The 15,384-nt window shown below is 37.1% G+C and overlaps 1 protein-coding gene and 1 long non-coding RNA gene across 2 annotated transcripts in view; one reads left to right on the top strand and one right to left on the bottom strand.

The window, feature by feature from the left end:
• PCNX4 (pecanex homolog 4) overlaps positions 1-4,955 on the bottom strand; it is a 19,132-nt gene extending 14,177 nt beyond the window's left edge. The window contains 1 exon segment of the mRNA NM_001131304.1: positions 4,545-4,955. The gene's annotated coding sequence lies outside the window, so the exon portion shown is untranslated.
• Positions 4,131-15,384, top strand: part of LOC134760083 (uncharacterized) — a 24,034-nt gene continuing 12,780 nt past the window's right edge. Inside the window, exons 1-2 of the long non-coding RNA XR_010136981.1 lie at positions 4,131-4,259; positions 4,488-5,262. This is a non-coding gene — a long non-coding RNA (uncharacterized LOC134760083). The remainder of the gene's footprint in view (positions 4,260-4,487; positions 5,263-15,384) is intronic.

Genomic DNA, 15,384 nt, shown 5'->3' with positions numbered 1-15,384 from the left:
TTTCCCACTTATTAAAAGACAAGTCATGGTAGGACTGGTTTGCTTTATTATACTTGGCTTAATTATTTGGATACAGTGCATCAAGAATAATTATTTGTTACACAGGCCTTTTAAATTGGTATTGATTTATCTGGCTCACCCCTTCATTTGGCCAACTCAGCCAAAATGCTTTGTGTTGGGAGCAAAGAAATCACACCAAGGACCTATGTCCAAACAGTACGAGAGGCATGGGGTGGATACCTGGAGAACGCTGTGACCACACTATCATATTATAAGACACTGAATGGCTTGCCACCCATTGGGTGCCAACGACCAGTTATTTATTGGCTAGCTCCAAATGGGACATATTGGCTATGTGGCACTAACTTATGGCCGTGGTTACCTCCAGAGTGGTTAGGACAATGTTCCCTACGTTATGCTTGGGCACAAGGACGAGTAATTCAGACCTGCCAAAACCAGCAAACCTTTTTCATTTACAGTCTTGTTGGACACATTTGATATTCTAATGGTATGACCACTTAGCTTCAATCTTTGTGCCACAGATAGGTATTGAAGATGTTATATTGGCATATAGAGGCCCTAGTGAATTACACCCAAAAGGTCCTGAATGATAGCTGCATGAGTATTTCCTTGCTAAACAAGGAAGTCATGCTTATGAGGAAAGCTGTGCTGCAAAACCGTATGGCTTTAGATAGACTCACAGCAGCACAAGGGAGGACCTGTGCCATCATAAAGATGGAATGTTGTGTTTATATTCCAGATGAATTGAAGAACATAATCTGACTTATGACTGATATGAAAACCCAGAAAACCCAAACATCTGTCAGACCCAAAACCCTCGTTAATCAATCGGTTGGGTGGTTGGTTTGGATCCTGGGGAACTTGGTGGCAGAAGCTTATTGCTTATATTAGGAATAATAATTTGTGTTGTGTCCTGTTTCTGCTTACAGTGTTGTTATGGTTATGTGCCTGCAAATATGTCAATGAACTGAAAGGGCTAGGGTAATGATTCCCTAGAGAATTGCTCTAATTGAGAAGGCAGTAATATAGCCTGACCCAGCTTCCAGGTGTGATTTCCTTTTCTTGCTATAAATCTGGCCTAGGTCCCTATATATTTTTTCTCTCTTTTTTTCCTTTCCTTTTTTACTTCTTTCCTCTATTTTTTTTTTTTTTAATCTTCATGCGACAAGACCTCTTAGAAATGAGCCTTCCTAGAGACTGGGGACCTGAACTTCTAGGAATAAACCATCCTAGCAATAAGAAAGCAGCTCAAAAAAGGGAGGAAAAACCAACCTGAGGCCAGGAACTCGTATTCCTTTTAAAATGCTTTCTCCAAAAGATTTTACAGAAAAAAGAAGGGAAATGTGAAAGGAAATTAAATTTTGGGACCCCAAACTCATTTAGCCAAAGGGAAGAAATCAACCTGGGAACTGCGTCATGCAAACCTGTCTCCCCCTTTTGGTTTCTAAATAGGATGGCTACAAGATGAAAAGCTACACACCTCCCCCATATTTTGCCCACAAGGAAATTCCCAGTGAGCTAAAATTTCATCATGGTAATGTCAATTGATAGCTTACAGGTGCCGTTACCCCTGGCCCACCAGACATAAATGCAAATCTGATTGTTCCACTACCCCATTTTGTGTGTTATCTTATGTAAAATGCAGATTCCCCTCATTCTTTCCTCTGCCCCGTTTGTCATCTTACGTAAAAAATGCAGATTCACTGAGTCAAAGGCATAAATGACTATTTGCCCCTACCCACCTCTTACATGACAATTGTGTACTTCTCAACATCCTGCCCCTTCCCCTTTAAATTTGGAGACCTCAAAATCATCTTCAAAGAAAGGCATAGACTTATCTCCCGGGCACGTCCTTAACTTTGGCAAATAAATCTCCTAAAATGATTGAGACTTGTCCCATTATTTTTCTCGACTGACACCCACTATAAATTCCCTGGGTTGAAAAACTTTTCTTTTAAAATCAAGTATCGGGTGAATGAAGTCTGCTACTCACATGAATTACTAGAAATAAATTAATTTATTTTACAAAAATACCTGAGAACCAGTGATATTAAGTGACTTAACCAAGATACAATGTCAGTTAGTGGCAAAATGAGTTTTTGAATCATACCATGCTATTGCTGTTAGTTTTTTTCTAAAGGGAAGGTGGGAGTTAAAGAAAGATCGGGGTGGGGGGGGCTCTACAGCAACACAAGTATATTGCAAAAACCTTCAGAGGTCGGGGGAGCAGCTTAATGCCAGAGCCCACCGCCATTCACAGGCTGGGGACTTATAGGTATGGGCAGGAGGGGTCTTGGCTGTCTGGTTTGCTGCCTGGCAGGATATTAAGATGTTCCTACGATCAGGTAGTTTGGCCCTTTGTTCCGGTTGTAGGGTATGATAGGGACGTTCCTTCAGTTGGGCCTTTGTTCAGCAGGGTATGATAAGGATGTTCTTGTGTGTTGTGGTCAGGTGGTTAGGCAGGATGGTTCTCACAGCCCAAACTCCCCTGGAATGTGTCACTTTGACCAAGATCTGCAAAATGCTGGGGGGCTTACAAAATGGTGCAGTTTGGACTAACAACTGCCAAATGAAAGCGAATTTTGTTTTGAAGCTAGAGAACTGGAAGGATAACTTGGGGGAAGAGGGTTCTTTGGAGAAAAGTGAGTCCAAGAGGAATCTACAAAGTGTAAAAATGGGAAGCTTTTGATAGCTAAGCCAGCATGAGGGGATTGGTATCCAGTACCCTTTCACAAGACAAGTGAGAAAGTGTTTAAAAAACAAGGTTCTCACCATCATGAAAGTGAAAACAACCTATAGGACGGAAGAAAATTTGTGCAAATCATATATATATATATGACTTATAGCTAGACTATATAAAGAACTCTTACAATTCAATAATGAGAAATCAAATAATCCAATCTTTAAAAAATAAGCAAAGGATCTGAACAGACATTTCTCCAAAGATGATATACAAATGGTTAATAAGCACAGAAAATATAAAATGATACTCAACATCATTACTCATTAGAAAAACACAAATTGAAACCATAATGAGGTACCATTTCAAACCCCCTTGACTGGCTAAAATAAAAATGGCAGACAATAATAAGTATTGATGAGACTGTGGAGAAATCAGAACCCTAAAACATATCTGGTGGTTATGTAAAATGACACAGCTCCTTTAGAAAACAGTCTAGCAGTTCCTCAAAAGGCTAAACATAGAGTTACCATATAACCCAGTAATTCTACTCTCAGGTATACACCCAACAGAAATAAAAACATGTATGTCTACACAAAAATCTGTACACAAAAGTCATAGAAGAAATATTACTAACAGCCAAAAAATGAAAACAACCCAAATGTCCGTCAATTAATGAATAAAATGTGATATATCCACACAATGGAATTAGGCTATAAAAAGGAATGACGTACTCATACATTCTACAACATGGCTGAACCTTGAAAACACACTAAGTGAAAGCCCGTTACAAAAGGCCACATATTGTATTATCCTATCTATGTGAAATGTCCAAAATAAGGAAATTTATGGGGACAGAAAATAGATTAGTAATTGCTTATGGCTGGTGGGGTAAGGATAATGGGGGGAGGCAGGTGGTGACTGCTGAGGGTAAAAGGTTTCTTTTTGGGGTGATGAAAATGTTCCAAACTTGACTGTGGTCAGGGCTGCACAATTCTGTAAATGGGTGAATTGCATTGAATGTAAATTGCATCTCAATAAAGCTCTTAAAAAGGAAAAAGTTTCCCTGATTGGTATTTTCCACAACAGTTAATAATTAGAAGGCAGCTCTTTAAGTAGGAAATTTAGGAGTAGCCAACAGATGCTCCAAACGGTTAAATTCGTGAAAAGGCAACATCTGAACTGGATGCTATGCTAAAGGTTTGGGGATTCGGCGTGAGTGGCGGTGGATACCAAATAACATGAAGGACAGTCTTTGCCCTAACTGCAGGAATGATTTAATGAAGAAAACAAACACCTAAAAATAGTAAAAAATGAGTAAGTGAAAAATGATGGATACAGAGCAGATAACCAATTCAGTGGCATGGAAAACAACTTCCGATTCACTGGAGTAAATTCTGGTCCTGGACAGACAAGAGGTTGTGGGGAAAGAGGTCGAGATCAGTGGGGAAGGAGCGCTTCACGTTCCGGGGGCCATGAGTTGAACAATTCGGACAAAAGAGGTTTAGTTGGAGATATGGCGAGAGAGTACAGTTCTATCTAAGGGACACAGCTCCAGGTGGGTGTGCCATATTCCATTTCGTACGAGTCTCTTAGAAACAAAATGCTACAATTCAACAGGCTACAGTAGTCTTTCAAAGGAAAGTTAAAATTACACTGAATTACTATCTCTAATGACTGAGTTCATTAAGCGCAATAATTGCACTTAAAGGTTTTGCAACGAAAAACGAAAAATATGTTTCTTGTGGCAATGAAAGCCCCAAGAACAACTTGGCTCTCCGCACAGGCTTGGACATTAAGGCGCCGAAGAAGTCCCGAGGTGGACGTCGGACAACGAACGTACCTCAAGTCACCCGAGGGAAGGGAAGACGCGAAGGCATCCCGGGGACCGCATTTTTGCAGGTAAACCCGGGCTGGGCGCTCCCGCCGGGAGGTTGGTTATTGCCCGAATGCGGAGGCAGAAAAGCTGCGGCGGCCGAACAACGAGCTGACCGCGGCCCCGCCCGGGCCAGTTCTCGGTTTCCATGGCTAACGTCAACTCCGGCGGCCGCCACCCGGAGCTGAACAGAGCGCGTGCGCGTTCGGGGACATCGCCGGCGCCCGGCTGGCCTCGCTGCCCCGGTCTGTGCTCGCTCCCAAGGCGGACCCTGCCGTAAAGCAGGCTTGGCCTAGAGGAAGCAGGGAAATAGCGCGCTTCGTTCGCGCCAGGACTAGGGCAACATCTGCCTGGCCGGGGACGACGGGAGTCGCTCGTGCTCTGGTCTCGCACTGGGCCTAGCAGAAGAAACAGCGGGTAAAGCCGTGACGCCCTGAACGTTCCCCTGGGCCGGGCCTTTACGCAAGAGCGTCGTTGCCCTGGTGACGTGACGTCCTTCCTCAGGATTGTGCGCCGGGGTGGGGAAACAGACGTGCAACCGCCATTTTGCGCATTAATTCACCAGAGGTCGGGTCAGATTGTGTTAATGCAGGCAGAGGGGTGTGGCAGATCTCCAACCGCTCGGGGTCCCGCGACTTCCATTAATGAATTCGCACACTGGCCGTTACCACTCAACACACCGACGGTAATGAATGTTTTTGAGTGATACTTCATGCAGCCTGTTCGGCATGGATGATTGGGGACTGCATAACGTGATCGCTATCGCCTCAGTTTGTGGCTGTGTTTTAAAATACAAGGAACCAACATGTCCATCATAGAAACGTGTTATTAAGATATTAATAAAACAAGGCAGAGTTCCGGCGTTCCAATTAAAAGGCCATGGCTGATTCTTATTAGTGTGGCGGGAATCTTTACAGCCTGGCCGCAAAGACCCCAATTAACGCTAGTTAAAAAGTTATCCCTATACCCAGGGCTCACTTCCCCCATTCTCCACGAAATATGATCCCCCCCCACCAAGTTCTGGACACGTTCCAGATTGCCAACTGGGAGTCCTCAAGACGGCCCCGGAGAGCGTTAACAATGATTGGTCTCAGCTGATTTAGAGGCTCGTGTAAGGGAACTTCGAAGCTAACTTGTCGGTATCAAGGTACCCGTAATTCCCCCATGTGATTGGGTAGATACCCTAGCAGTTCTGCACACTTCAGAGTCCAAGATGACTTGTGGACTGTTTTGTTTGGATCTCCATTCCTCAAAACTATAAATGCGGCTTTAATTTTTTTTTTTTTTTAATTCTTGGCTCTTGGCTGTCTTGGAAATGATGACTTTGTATTTAAGTATTTAGGTTTTCAGGTCGTAATAGAAAAATAATTACTGTGTTCATATTAAAAGAAAGCCAAAGCTTTATTTATTTAATTTTAAGATATTGTGTCCAGAGGAAAAGTGTAGTGTGTTGAAAGCATGTGGAAGAAAACCCCGCATATACATACGCTTTGTCTTAAAGGACTTAATTTGCAGGTAGACCCTTTCATAGTTTGGTGTCTTCACGATTTGATAGAATATGGGAAAACGTGCTGTTGGTCCATCCATAGCTTTTCTCATTGAAGCTCACTCATTGCGGGTCAGAGTACCACATTAAGCATCTTGGAAGCACCAGTTACTGCCAAGAAGTCTGTTTCATGTGATTAAGAGTAGAGGCTCCAGAGTCAGGAAGTCTGGGTTGAAACCCTGGCACCACTGCTTACTACTTGTGTGATCTTGAGGTTATGTAATTTCTCTAGTGCTCAGTTTCCCCATATCTTGTAAAATAAGGCAAATAATAGAACTTAACCCGCAGAGAGTTATGTCATTGGATTAAATCAAATAATTGTAAATTGCTTAGCAGAGTAAATGGCACAGCTTAAGTGCTTAGTAAGGATGAGCTATTATCTTTATGTAGAGAGGCTGTATTTATGCTTGTTCTTCTCATGGGCATTACATATGACCCAACCAGAATTAACATGTTTATTGTTGGAATATCTGCTGTTTTTCAAATATATTTGAACATCGCACTTTCTTAGAATAAAATTAATAGGGCATATGGTACAAGCCCTTTGGTTAGCTGTGTATAAAATATTCATTCAACATTTATTGAAATAGTGAAGGGAATAGTGGTTCCTATTTGTCAGGAACTACACTAATTGCTGCAGATATAAAGTCAAATAAAACATGATCCTTAAGGAATTTACCAAAATATAACTTGGACATCAAGGACATAACTTGAACAACAAGGACATTAGTAATTACAGTGTATGTGATAAACAGGTATGCGCTGAGCTTCAGAAACAAAGTGGGACACATAATTCTGAGGAAATTAAGGATGGTTGCAATCCAGTTTTAAGGGGTGAGTGCACAGCTGGGCCAGGCGTGGTGGCTCTTGCCTGCAATCCTAGCACTTTGGGAGGCTGAGGTAGGAGGATCGCTTGAGCCTAGGAGTTTGAGGCAACATGGTGAAACCCTGTCTCTACAAAAGATACAAAAAATTAGCCGGGTGTGGTTGTGTGCGCCTGTGGTCCCAGCTACTCTGAGGCTGAGGTAAGAGGTTGTTGCAGTGAGCCGAAATTGCACCACTGCACTCCAGCCTGGACAACAGAGTGAGATCTTGTCTCAAAAAAAAAAAAAAAAAAAAAAAAGTTAGCTGGGAGAGGAGGTATTCCAGGTAGGGGAACATTTATTCTTTAATTCATTCAACACATACTTAGAGCATACATAGAATCAGTACTTTGTGTACCTCATTTAATCTTAACCTTATGAGGTAGCTTATTATTATTTCAAATGTAAGGAATCTGAGCTTGAGAAAAGTAAAATAAGTGATGACATCTGGAGTTGAGTCGGTATCTGTATGTCTTCAAGATTCATATATTTTTTCCTACCCTGCTGATTTACATAAAATGAAACAAATTGTGAAAAATCTGGAACTGCTGCTTCAGCCAGAGAAGATGTTTAGCCAGGCATTATCGTGACATACATGTTATTGTGTAATGGTAATGCCCGTTTTCAGTTCATACCCAAGTTAACTTCTCTTGCTAAAAAGTAAAACAAAAACAAAACCCACACCATAAACCCTCACTCTGCCTTGTTCCCAGAGCCCACTGGCCAGAAGTCTCTGAAAATAATGCAGAGCTGCAGCACTAGGTATGGGCCAAAGAGGAGGCAAAATCAGGCTCACAGTTTGGGTGCCTTTAAAGAAACACAGGAGGAATAATAGCTTTGGGAAGAAAGATAATCAATCTATTTTGAGACCTGTGTGTAAGGGGCTGATGGGCTATTCAGGTGCCTATGCCAGGTTGGAAATACAGAATTGGACCTATATTACATATTGACCTTGGGAGAGAAGTTAAGATGTAGAATATTCAATAATTTTTTTTAAAAAGATTGTTGAAGTAATAAGATTGGAAAAGAATGTCAAGGTTTATATCTTAATGGGACAAGAAGAAAACTGAAGAAGAAAAGGATTATAAAATAAAAAGATTGACTTATATGGCTTATTGAAAGTCACTGTATAATAGATCATGATATGCATCAAACATCATGTGAAAGGGCATGTGATGAGTAGAAATTTTAGAGCGTCTCAACATGTTTGTGAGATTTGGGTTGGGCAAGTTATGAGTTATGAGAATATTGAAGACAGGAAGTACCCAATAGTTAATTACAGTGTTTCATATTGAAACTTTCTTTAATATAGAAACTTTCATATCCCATAAACATTTATAAATAGAACCATCAGATAAACAATATATAATGTAATCATAGCTTTGCCATTGGTTGGTCTCAAGCTTTACTCTAAGATACAATATATTTCTTTTAAATTCCAGTTCTGAAAAATTTACAGTAATTACTGATGGGGAGTGTATGATAAAACAATAGTTTCAAATTTTGGTTGTGATAAAGAATTTTTAGTTTTCTTGTATAGCTCTTAAATTTCACTGTTATTCCACAGCAATAACTTCACAGATGAGACTTCATTTTAGAGGTGTTCCAGTTGATATTATTTTGGAACATTGTAACTACTGGAAACTTATTTTGGATAATTGTTTAAAAAAACACAGGTGTTTAAGAAAGAACACAGTAGAATTATTAGACTGGAAATCAGTAAATTGGAATATTTAAAAAGCTGGACTTTAATTTTTTAAATTATGTTACATTTTGTAAAAATTTTAACTTCACCGAAAGATCAAATTTTAATCGTAACAAAACTGTAAACATCTGTCATGCCAGACCCCGTTCACTTCAGTATGGATGGCACCAGGTTCAAGAGGCCAAATAGAGACCCAGAGCCAGCAAATGAGATATAGGGTTTATTGAAGGGAACTTACATACAGAGCACTACAGTGGCAGTGGGCTGGACAGGAGTGCCACCACGTGCAGAAAGCATGCAGTTTAGATAGCGTTTGCACTTAACACCCTCCCCCTAGCAACCTCCATCTGGCAACCTTCATTTAACCCAAAACAAAGAGCCTCAATCTCCTGTATGGCCCACGTCCCACAGGATGGGATGGGGCTCAGATGTTCTCATAGATAAGGATGAGTCTCTGGGCTGGCCATGCTGGGAAGACTGAACCTACAATGAGGTGTGTCTGCCATACAGGGTCATTCTCAGGATATGCTTACGTTTTGTTGTCTGGTGTGTCTGCCATACACCATCCACAGGCGTACTTAACAATTTGATTCTACAAAAATTAAATTACACACATCTGAATTAAGTACAATGATTCTCCTTTATTTTTGCAAACATTATTGACAGTTGATGATGGAGATTTCATAGTCTTTCTCCCAGCATTTCACACTAGATTGGAGCATCAGTTAACCTACTGACAGTGACCAATGATATGATGCCTTATTAATTTCTAAAGCTATAACTGAAGTTAGCAACCTCAAGTAGATGCCCCTTTCCTGGCATTTGCCTGCCAAGTTTCTGTTTATAAATGTACTAACCATTTAGAATTTTGTGAATATTATCTTCACTTTCCTTTAGAATGAATATATAAATGGAAGTGCCATGTGCAAGTTAACTGAGAGAATTTCTACTGGGTAGGAAAGTTGTGATTACATAAGAGTAGGGGGGAAAAGTTAGGTGTAATTTGCCTAATGTTGGAGGAAAGCCTGTTGACCCCCTTGCAATCTTTCCAGCCTCATTATACTGTTGAGTGGAAAAGTCCACATTTGTTACAATTACTTCCTGCAGTTTACACTGTGATGCTCTCTTTAGGTTAATATATTTAAAAACACAAAAACTAGAGGTTACTCATATTAAATAATTATTTATGGGAAATGAAACTACATTTAGCAAATACAGTTTATGCATAAAATAACAAAAACCAGTTTTGGTAGGATGGTAGATTAGAGGAACATTTTTGAAACAGCTTGGCTGTGTTTAACAAAATTTAAAATGGAGTTCCCCTTGACACAGAATTTCATTTAAGTTTATTGAACCTATTCCTTATTGAAGACTGTTTTGTGTTTTTGCTATTACAGGTGTTTGTACTAGAAAATTTGTAATATCAAAAAAGCACAAAACAGTCTTCAATAGGGGACTGGTTAAATAGATTATATGAAAAGGAGATATATCAGCATGTACATCTATGCAAAGATGTCCAACTTATGTTAATTAAAACAATTAAAAATTATGATTTGCATGGTATGATTTTATGTTAAACTGGATGTAAGCATGAGCATGTTTTATATATGCATATTTCTGAAAGACACATAAGAAACAACAGACCTTAACCTCAAGAGATTAAATGGGATTTGACCGGAAGGGGAACTTTCGCTTTTTACCTTATACTCTTTTGTGCTGTTAATACATTTTTAAAATAATATATATTATTTTATAATCTTTAAATAATAAAAAAATTAAAAACAAAAACATTAAATTGGCTGCAATACTCCTACCCTCCAAAAAACTCACCAAGCCATTAAGTGATTTAGCCACTGTATAACCAGTGTAGAGGTGTAGTGGATTTTTGTTTGTATAATAGTACCTTTATCCAGAATATATTTGGAAAAATTGTTGTTTTTCTGAATAAAGAAATTAAAGTGTTGATGCTTTCATAGGAAGAGAAGTGCCATATTGTTTTTTAGAGTTGTATTACAGTTGAAAATTACTGTGATTTATTTGGCATATTGGTAAATTTTGAGCTTTGATAATCAGACAGTGGGATACTAGACCACTGCAGTATTAGATTAATAGGTCATCTTTTGAAATCTTTAAAATTAGTTCATTTTATATAGTAAATGAGAACATTTACTAAATTTATGTATACATTCTGAAGCTTATTTGATTTTTTCAAATGTATGTAAAATATAAATTTTAGCATATGTGTAAAAATATATTAGTGTATATATACAGATATGTATGTATACAAAAATTTGTACATATGTAAAGTATATGTTATATATAACATGCAAAATAAAATACGCTGTATTTTGTTGAATCAGCAATGACTAAGTATTACTGTGGGAAATTTTTAGATGTTGTTTGTTTTTAACAGTATAGTTATAAAGTGTAATGATTTTAATAACATTTATGCTGGTACTTTAAAATATTTTCATTTTACCAAGGCTGTGTTTTAGACTCTTAGTTTAAATTAAAACCAATATTTAGAAATAAATATTAGAATAATTATCAATCCCATGGAATTTTAAAAATTCCGTTATCTATGAATCCCAAGCCAAATATCTGATTCATGTTTTTATTACATAGCAGTTTTACTCCTACAAGACTTTGTAATTGGTAGAAAATTCATACACCTTTAAAGAGCAGTATGCACAAAAAAGATGCATATACTTGTAGAGATAACCATGTAGTAAGAAACAATGGATTGTTTTTATTTGTGGCTTTTACATAAAACTAGCCTATGCATTATTTTCCCTGTGAATTTTTTCCCTGATAATTTTTCTCCTGGCATCATAATGAAAATAATAAAATTTTAGAGGCAAGCTTTAAGAGCATGTATGCCCTGCCTAATACAGCTAACAAAACCAAAAAAGTTACTCATACTATGTACTGCAAAAATTCAGTGACAGTTTTTTTATTCTGAGTGGTCAAATTCGTGTAGAAACATACACCCTGAATTGCACAATTCATTATCCCTGGGCAACTTGTTTCTGTATCATTCATATTCCCAAATGTACTTTGGGCTATAACAGTAGGCTGTGAAAACCTAAAAGTTATATTTACTCTTATGAGAAGACTTCCTTTATTTATGTTTGCCTTCTTTCCCCAATGTACAGATTCTTTAAAAATATAGTACATCTTAAAAGTACTAACCTGAATATAGTGTGGACTCTTCTAGAATTTTTATTCCGTTTCTCCTGATGCACAGAATGAATAGTATTTGCTTTATGAGTCAGTAAACAATCTTTAAGAACCAGGAGGGCCTGAAGCCCGTTTCCCCTCCTTTTGATTATATCCCAAATACTGCATCCACTGATGCCTCCTTCCAAAGACAATGGAATGATTCCTTCCTTTCAGAAGCAAAAGCAGCCCTACCTGAGAACACTCTGAAATATGTTGTCCTCTTTGCAAGATCTCCATTTACTAGACCAGTTATTTTCCTCATTCCTCATCAAAGCAGAACTCAGTAACTGATTAAGAAAACAGTGTTCTTAGTGTGAAATAAAAAGATAATGCTGTTCATAAGGTGATGGAAAACATATTTAACAAGAAATAATGAGATCTGAATTACCATTTAAGCTCTGCAAGAAACTTGATAATTTTATGTTGGGCAAGTCAATCTCTAGGTTTCCGTTTTCTCCTCAGTAATATTAAGGATCGGGCTGTCTCTAAATTTTCTTATAACTGTATATTTCTACTTCTATATTATTTTTCTGTTAGTTTTATCATGCTATTGGTGGAAATATAGTCTATACAATTTTATTTTTTATGCAAATACATTTTTTAAAATGCGTAAATTTTTTAAATAACAAACATAAGAGTGAGCTTTATGCTAAGCAGAGCTAAACAAAACGTGATTATCATTAGAAAACTAACTCTCTTTACTTCAGTATTGACCACTTTTCTTGGGACAGTGATTTCTGTGAATATTAGCATCCAGTAATGTGTCACGTTAATCAGTATTCATTAAGTACCAACAGTTTACCTTCTGAGGGCTCTTTCTTTAAGGTCAGTTGAATAAAAATGTTAAAGGCAGTTATTATGAGGATTTCTGCCATGTAATAGTCAAATTATTTTATACTTAGCCTCTTTTTGATTAAAAGTAGTAGTCAAAGATGTTGAAGCCCTCAAAGGTGATTTTGAACATGAAGTGCTGGAGCTACCCAGGCAGCAATCAGAAACAATTAGGAAAAATGTACCAAATGCTTCGTTGTTTCTCTAGGCTGCACGGCAAATTACATTTAATATTTCAGGCTTGTTGCATTTTAAAATAAGGCCTCCCAACTAAGCAATTTTCAAGACAACTCCAATCAAAAGATATTGCTTAAAATTTTCTTATTGCTATAGAAATGAAAAGAGTGATTGTCTATGTTGATTAGCCTTGAAGATTGCTTTGGGGAAAATTTGATAATTCTAGTACCATTACCATTATAATTTACAATCTGTAAAGAATTGAATACTACATTGACTACCAGGATAGTTTAAGTCTTCCTTTTTATCTGCTAATTTTATTCTTTTACCTTAACATAAAGAAATCCTTGTAATATGTATTTAATGCATATATGATTTATTTTTATCATGGTTCTTGAAAATTATTCTCAATTAGATAAAAAAAAAATCAACTGTAGAGCATAGTAAATATGCCTGAAATATTTATTGATGCCTACTATGTGCCAAATTTTGTGCTAATCAATTTGGCAGATAGAGATGAAAAAGAAAGATTTAACTTCAAAGAGCTTTCATCTTAATGGGTAGAAAATTCACAATAAAAAGAAATGAACAAAATAAGAAAAATTTAGAACCAATTGCGTTTCAGTTATGATGAGTTGAGTATGGCTGATACAATTTCATTTTCTTATACCAAATGCTAAATAGAGGTTATAGTTACCTGATATGGCAAAACCTGGCAAGTTAGGAAAGTGCTCCCATAATAATATTTTTGTGTTTAGAAAGAAAAATTATAATAGAATGAAATTACATTACACTTGGCAATGTACAGAAAAATGTTTAAATACCAAGAAAGACCTTTATGCTGGCAAGGAGATTCATTTTTTATGGACCTTCTGATTCAAAGGCCAAGTTTTTAATTATTTTAAACAGTTTTAAAATAGCCTAAAATGTACCAGCTGTCTTAAACTAGCAAACAAAATAAGATTCAGTGATAGTGAGGATTCAGTAAAATGGCATTCTCATTTATTCACTCATGAACTCAATTAGTGAGCATTTATAGATGATAGACAATTTGTTAGAGGACTAGTGATGAAAGAGTACCAGTACCTCTTGTTATGGGCCCCACTGGTGAGAGTGCTGAGGTAATACAAATCCATATGATCACTTTGAAAATAAATTTAATCATATTAGCAACTCTAAAAATGTGCATACTTTTAACTGATTAATAGTTTTCTGTGCAAAGGATTCAAAAGAAGTAAAGATTTATGTACATATGTAATTATTGCGTATTTCTAATACTGGAAAATTGGAAGCAACTTGAATGTTCAATGATTAAGAAAATTATAGTATTTCCCCTTGGTTGACTATAACATAAACATTAGGATGATAATTGCAATAGCTTTGTAATTCCATGGAAAATGCTTAGATATATAATATGAAGAAAATAAAAAATATATAAACTTAAAATTCTATGAAAATATACAAATGAGAAAACTTAGAATTTTACAAATGATAGTTGTATTCGCATGGAGGTGTTCCAGATGATCATCTCATTGTGTTTTTGAAATATCATGTACTATTTAACAATGGTTAATAAAATATTTTAATATATAAAAGTCCTGAATAGCATACAACCTTTATGCATTGCTGATGAGAATGTAAAGTGGTGTAGCTGCTGTGGAAAACAATATGATGGCTCCTCAAAAAGTTAAACATAGAATTACCGTATGATCCAGCAGTTCCACTTCTAAGATACCCAAAATAATTAAAAGTAGGGACTCTAACAGATACTCGTATACCCATGTTCATAGCAGTATTATTCACAATAGCCAAGAGGTAGAAGTAAACCAAATATTCATTAACAGGTGAATGGATATGCAAAATGTATATACATACAATAGAATATTATTTAGCATTAAGAAGGAAGTTCTGACACATGTTGCAACATGGATGATAAACCCTTTTTTTTTTTTGAGACAGGGTCTTGCTCTGTTTCCCAGGCTGGAGTGCAGTGGCGGGATGCTCACTGCGGCCTCAACCTCCTGGGCTCAAGCAATCCTCCCACCTCAGCTTTCCAAAGTCCTGGTGTTATAGGCATGAGCCACTGTGCTCAGCCCTGGATGAACATTATTCTAAGTGAAATAAGCTATTCACAAAATTATTGTACAAATATTGTATGATTACACTTACATGATGTATGATGTATCTAGAGTAGTCAAATTCATAAAGACAGAAATTAAAATGGTGGTTTCCAGGGACTTGGGGGAGGAAGGATGGGAAGTTATTGTTTGATGGGTACAGAATTTCAGTTTTGCATGATAAAAAGAGGCCTGGAGATGGGTAATAGTGATGTTTGCATATCAGTGTGAATGTACTTAATGCCACTAAACTGTACACTTAAAAATAGTTAAGATGGTAAATTTTATGTGTATTTTACCACAATTAAAAACATAAAGGTTAAAATGGTAGATATGTTTTGTGTAT

The sequence above is a fragment of the Pongo abelii genome, chromosome 15 (genome assembly GCF_028885655.2).
Source record: "Pongo abelii isolate AG06213 chromosome 15, NHGRI_mPonAbe1-v2.0_pri, whole genome shotgun sequence".
NCBI classification, from domain to species: domain Eukaryota; kingdom Metazoa; phylum Chordata; class Mammalia; order Primates; family Hominidae; genus Pongo; species Pongo abelii.
This window is presented reverse-complemented; position numbering and strand designations above follow the sequence as displayed.